This window comes from Haliotis rubra, unplaced genomic scaffold (genome assembly GCF_003918875.1).
Source record: "Haliotis rubra isolate DU_JTF1 unplaced genomic scaffold, ASM391887v1 Scf634, whole genome shotgun sequence".
NCBI classification, from domain to species: Eukaryota; Metazoa; Mollusca; class Gastropoda; order Lepetellida; family Haliotidae; genus Haliotis; species Haliotis rubra.
The window spans coordinates 587,508-596,500 of NW_025767340.1; positions in this window are offsets into that span (position 1 = coordinate 587,508).

Below are 8,993 nucleotides of genomic sequence, written 5' to 3' on the forward strand. Positions count from 1 at the left end.
ACATGGATTAATAACACATAAAGGCATCACACATGGATTATAAATACATAAGGCATCACGCATGGATTATAACACACAAAGGCATCACATGGATTATAACACAGAAAGGCATAAACACATGGATTACAACACACAAAGGCATCACACATGGATTATAACACATAAAGGCATCAGACATGGATTTATAACACATAAAGGCATCACACATGGATTATAACACATAAAGGCATCACACATGGATTATAACACACAAAGGCATCACACATGGATTATAACACACAAAGGCATCACACATGGATTATAACACATAAAGGCATCACTCATGGATTATAACACACAAAGGCATCACACATGGATTATAACACACAAAGGCATCACACATAGATTATAACACATAAAGGCATCACACATGGATTATAAACACATAAAGGCATCACACATGGATTATAACACATAAAGGCATCACACATGGATTATAACACATAAAGGCATCACACATGGATTATAACACATAAAGGCATCACACATGGATTATAACACATAAAGGCATCACACATGGATTATAAGGCATCACACACATAACACACCAGGCATCACACATGGATTATAACACATAAAGGCATCACACATGGATTATAACACACAAAAGGCATCACACATGGATTATAACACATAAAGGCATCACACATGGATTATAACACATAAAAGGCACCACACATGGATTATAAACATCCAAAGGCATCACACATGGATTATAACACCAAAGGCATCACACATGGATTATAACACATAAAGGCATCACAATATGGATTATAACACAAAAGGCATCACACATGGATTATAACACATAAAGGCATCACACATGGATTATAACACATAAAGGCATCACACATGGATTATAACACATAAAGGCATCACACATGGATTATAACAAACAAAGGCATCACACATGGATTATAACACAGAAAGGCATCACACACATGGATTACAACACACAAAGGCATCACACATGGATTATAACACATAAAGGCATCACACATACATTATAACACAAAGTCATCACACATAGATTATAACACGGAAAGGCATCACACATGGATTATGACACATAAAGGCATCACACATGGATTATAACACATAAAGGCATCACACATGGATTATAACACATAAAGGCATCACACATGGATTATAACACATAAAGGCATCACACATGGATTATAACACATAAAGGCATCACACATGGATTATAACACACAAAGGCATCACACATGGATTATAACATGCATAAAGGCATCACACATGGATTATAACACATAAAGGCATCCACCACATGGATTATAACACATAAAAGGCATCACACATGGATTATAACACATAAAAGGCATCACACATGGATTATAACACACAAAGGCATCACACATGGATTATATAACACATCAGGCATTATCACACATGGATTATAACACATAAAGGCATCACACATGGATTATAACACAAAAGGCATCACACATGGATTATAACACATAAAGGCATCACACATGGATTATAACACATAAAGGCATCACACATGGATTATAACACATAAAAAGGCATCACACATGGATTATAACACATAAAGGCATCACACATGGATTATAACACAAAAGGCATCACACATGGATTATAACACATAAAGGCATCACACATGGATTATAACACATAAAGGCATCACACATGGATTATAACACACAAAGGCATCACACATGGATTATAACACATAAAGGCATCACACATGGATTATAACACATAAAGGCATCACACATGGATTATAACACATAAAGGCATCACACATGGATTATAACACACAAAGGCATCACACATGGATTATAACACATAAAGGCATCACACATGGATTATAACACAAAAAGGCATCACACATGGATTATAACACATAAAGGCATCACACATGGATTATAACAATAAAGGCATCACACATGGATTATAACGTAAAGGCACACATAACAGGCATCACATGGATTATAACACATAAAGGCATCACACATGGATTATAACACATAAAGGCATCGCACACATGGATTATAACACAACAGGCATCACACATGGATTATAACACATAAAGGCATCACACATGGATTATAACACATAAAGGCATCACACATGGATTATAACACACAAAGGCATCACACATGGATTATAACACATAAAGGCATCACACATGGATTATAACACAAAAAGGCATCACACATGGATTATAACACATAAAGGCATCACACATGGATTATAACACACAAAGGCATCAAACATGGATTATAACACATAAAGGCATCACACATGCATTATAACACATAAAGGCATCACACATGGATTATAACACATAAAGGCATCACACATGGATTATAACACATAAAGGCATCACACATGGATTATAACACACAAAGGCATCACACATGGATTATAACACATAAAGGCATCACACATGGATTATAACACATAAAGGCATCACACATGGATTATAACACATAAAGGCATCACACATGGATTATAACACATAAAGGCATCACACATGGATTATAACACATAAAAGGCATCACACATGGATTATAACACATAAAGGCATCACACATGGATTATAACACATAAAGGCATCACACATGGATTATAACACATAAAGGCATCACACATGGATTATAACACATAAAGGCATCACACATGGATTATAACACACAAAGGCATCACACATGGATTATAACACATAAAGGCATCACACATGGATTATAACACATAAAGGCATCACACATGGATTATAACACATAAAGGCATCACACATGGATTATAACACGCCAAAGGCATCACACATGGATTATAACACATAAAGGCATCACACATGGATTACAACACATAAAGGCATCACACATGGATTATAACACATAAAGGCATCACACATGGATTATAACACATAAAGGCATCACACATGGATTATAACACATAAAATGCATCACACATGGATTATAACACAAAAAGGCATCACACATGGATTATAACACACAAAGGCATCACACATGGATTATAACACATACGATTAAACATAAAGGCATCACACATGGATTATAACACATAAAAGGCATCACCACATGGATTATAACACATAAAGGCATCACACATGGATTATAACACATTAACATGGATTATAACACACATAAGGCATCACATGGATTATAACACATAAAGGCATCACACATGGATTATAACACACAAAGGCATCACACATGGATTATAACACAAAAAGGCATCACACATGGATTATAACACATAAAAGGCATCCACATGGATTATAACACATAAAGGCATCACACATGGATTATAACACATAAAGGCATCACACATGGATTATAACACATAAAGGCACATCACACATGGATTATAACACATAAAGGCATCACACATGGATTATAACACACAAAGGCATCACACATGGATTATAACACAAAAGGCATCACACACATGGATCACATAAAGGTATCACACATTACACATAAAGGCATCACACATGGATTATAACACATAAAGGCATCACACATGGATTATAACACATAAAGGCATCACACATGGATTATAACATACATGGAAAGGCATCACACATGGATTATAACATAGAGGCACACATGGATTATAACACATAAAGGCATCACACATGGATTATAACACATAAAGGCATCACACATGGATTATAACACATAAAGGCATCACACATGGATTATAACACCAAAGAAAGGCATCACACATGGATTATAACACATAAAGGCATCACACATGGATTATAACACATAAAGGCATCACACATGGATTATAACACAATAAAGGCATCACACATGGATTATAACACATAAAGGCATCACACATGGATTATAACACATAAAGGCATCACACATGGATTATAACACAAAAAGGCATCACACATGGATTATAACACATAAAGGCATCACACATGGATTATAACACACAAAGGCATCACACCACATGGATTCATGCATGACACACATAAAGCATCACACATGGATTATAACACATATAAAGGCATCACACATGGATTATAACACATAAAGGCATCACACATGGATTATAATAACACACAAAGGCTTATCACACATGGATTATAACACATAAAGGCATCACACATGGATTATAACACATAAAGGCATCACACATGGATTATAACACACAAAGGCATCATCACATGGATTATAACACATAAAGGCATCACACATGGATTATAACACATAAAGGCATCACACATGGATTACAACACATAAAGGCATCACACATGGATTATAACACAGAAAGGCATCACACATGGATTATAACACATAAAGGCATCACACATGGATTATAACACATAAAGGCATCACACATGGATTATAACACATAAAGGCATCACACATGGATTATAACACAAAAAGGCATCACACATGGATTATAACACATAAAGGCATCACACATGGATTATAACACAAAAAGGCATCACACATGGATTATAACACATAAAGGCATCACACATGGATTATAACACATAAAGGCATCACACATGGATTATAACAAGTAAAAAGACATCACACATGGATTATAACACATAAAGGCATCACACATGGATTATAACACAAAAAGGCATCACACATGGATTTTAACATAAAGGCATCACACATGGATTATAACACATAAAGGCATCACACATGGATTATAACACATAAAGGCATCACACATGGATTATAACACATAAAGGCATCACACATGGATTATAACACATAAAGGCATCACACATGGATTATAACACAAAAGGCATCACACATGGATTACAACACATAAAGGCATCACACATGGATTATAACACATAAAGGCATCACACATGGATTATAACACATAAAGGCATCACACATGGATTATAACACATAAAGGCACCACACATGGATTATAACACAAAAGGCATCACACATGGATTATAACACAAAAAGGCACTCACACATGGATTATAACACCAACAGGCACCACACATGGATTATAACACACAAAGGCATCACACATGGATTATAACACATAAAGGCATCACACATGGATTATAACACATAAAGGCATCACACATGGATTATAACACATAAAGGCATCACACATGGATTATAACACATAAAAGCAGCACACATGGATTATAACACATAAAGGCATCACAGATGGAATATAACACATAAAGGGACCACACATGGACTATAACACACAAAGGCATCACACATAGATTATATCATAAAATGGCATCACACATGGATTACAACACATAAAGGCATCACACATGGATTATAACACATAAAGGCATCGCACATTCATTATAACACATAAAAGTATCATACAAGGATTATAACACAAAAAGGCGTCACACATGGATTATAACACATAGAGGCATCACACATAGATTATAACACATAGAAGTATCAAAACATACATTATAACTCAGAAACGCATCACACATGGATTATAATACATAAAGGTACCACACATGGATTACAACACCCAAAGGCATCACCCATGGATTATAACACATAAAGGAATCACATATGGATTACAACACATAAAGGCATCACACATGGATTATAACACAGAAAGGCATCACACATGGATTATAACACACAAAGGCATCACACATGGATTATAACACATAAAGGCATCACACATGGATTATAACACATAAAGGCATCACACATGGATTATAACACACACATGGAAAGGCATCACACATGGATTATAACACATAAAGGCACCACACATGGATTATAACACACAAAGGCATCACACATGGATTATAACACATAAAGGCATCACACATGGATTATAACACATAAAGGCATCACACATGGATTATAACACATAAAGGCATCACACATGGATTATAACACAAAAAGGCATCACACATGGATTATAACACATAAAGGCATCACACATGGATTATAACACATAAAGGCACCACACATGGATTATAACACATAAAGGCATCACACATGGATTATAACACAAAGGCATCACACATGGATTATAACACATAAAGGCATCACACATGGATTATAACACATAAAGGCATCACACATGGATTATAACACATAAAGGCATCACACATGGATTATAACACATAAAAGGCATCACACATGGATTATAACACATAAAAAGGCATCACACATGGATTATAACACATAAAGGCACCACACATGGATTATAACACATAAAGGCATCACACATGGATTATACACATAAAAGGCATCACACATGGATTATAACACATAAAGGCATCACACATGGATTATAACACATAAAGGCATCACACATGGATTATAACACATAAAGGCATCACACATGGATTATAACACATAAAGGCATCACACATGGATTATAACACATAAAGGCATCACACATGGATTATAACACATAAAGGCATCACACATGGATTATAACACATAAAGGCATCACACATGGATTATAACACAGAAAGGCATCACACATGGATTACAACACATAAAGGCATCACCCATGGATTATAACACATAAAGGCATCACACATGGATTATAACACATAAAGGCATCACACATGGATTATAACACAGAAAGGCATCACACATGGATTATAACACATAAAGGCATCACACATGGATTATAACACATAAAGGCATCACACATGGATTATAACACATAAAGGCACACATGGATTATGACACATAAAGGCATCACACATGGATTATAACACATAAAAGGCATCACACATGGATTATAACACAAAAAGGCATCACACTTGGATTATAACACATAAAGGCATCACACATGGATTATAACACACAAAGGCATCACACATGGATTATAACACAAAAAGGCATCACACATGAATTATAACACATAAAGGCATCACACATGGATTATAACACATAAAGGCATCACACATGGATTATAACACACAAAGGCATCACACATGGATTATAACACATAAAAGGCACCACATGGATTATAACACACCAAAGGCACCACACATGGATTATAACACACAAAGGCATCACACATGGATTATAACACAAAAAGGCATCACACATGGATTATAACACACAAAAGGCATCACACATGGATTATAACACATAAAGGCATCACACATGGATTATAACACATAAAGGCATCACACATGGATTATAACACATAAAGGCATCACACATGGATTTTAAACAAAAGCATCAACATGGATTTTAACATAAAGGCATCACACATGGATTATAACCCATAAAGTAATCACACATGGATTATATCACATAAAGGCATCACAAATGGATTATAACACAAAAAGGCATCACACATGGATTATAACACAAAAAGGCATCACACATGGATTATGACCCAAACAGGCACCACACTTGGATTGTAACACCAACAGGCACCACACATGGATTATAACACACAAAGGCATCACACATGGATTATAACACAAAATGTCATCATACATGGATTACAACACATATAGGCATCACACATGGATTATAACACATAAAGGCATCTCACATACATTATATCACATAAAGGCATCACACATGGATTATAACACATAAAAGGCACCACACATTGATTATAACACATAAAGGCATCACTCATATATTATAGCACATAAAGGCATCACACATGGATTATAACACATAAAGGCATCACACATGGATTATAACACAGAAAGGCATCACAGATGGAATATAACACATAAAGGGACCACACATGGATTATAACACACAAAGGCATCACACATAGATTATATCATAAAATGGCATCACACATGGATTACAACACATAAAGGCATCACACATGGATTATAACATATAAAGGCATCGCACATTCATTATAACACATAAAAGTATCATACAAGGATTACAACACATAAAGGCATCACAGATGGATTATAACACATAAATTCATCACACATGAATTACAACAAGTAAAGGCATCACACATGGATTATAACACATAAAGGCATCACACATGGATTATAACACATAAAGTAATCACACATGGATTATATCACATAAAGGCATCACACATGGATTATAACACATAAAGGCATCACACATGGATTATAACACATAAAGGCATCACACATGGATTATGACACATAAAGGCACCACACATGGATTATAACACCAACAGGCATCACACATGGATTATAACACATAAAGGCATCACACATGGATTATAACACATAAAGGCATCACACATGGATTATAACACATAAAGGCATCACACATGGATTATAACACATAAAGGCATCACACATGGATTATAACACATAAAGGCATCACACATGGATTATAACACATAAAGGCATATAACACATGGATTATAACACATAAAGGCATCACACATGGATTATAACACATAAAGGCATCACACATGGATTATAACACATAAAGGCATCACACATGGATTATAACACATAAAGGCATCACAGATGGAATATAACACATAAAGGCACCACATGGATTATAACACACAAAGGCATCACACAGATTATATCATAAAATGGCATCACACATGGATTACAACACATAAAGGCATCACACATGGATTATAACACATAAAGGCATCGCACATGGATTATAACACATGCTATCATCACAGAAGGATTATAACACACAAAAGGCGTCACACATGGATTAGAACACATAAAGGCATCACACACATAGATTATAACACATAGAAGTATCAAACATACATTATAACTCAGAAACGCATCACACATGGATTATAATACATAAAGGTACCACACATGGATTACAACACCCAAAGGCATCACCCATGGATTATAACACATAAAGGCATCACACATGGATTATAACACATAAAGGCATCACTCATGGATTATAACACAGAAAAGCATCACACATGGATTATAACACGCAAAGGCATCACACATTGATTATAACACAAAATGCCATCACACA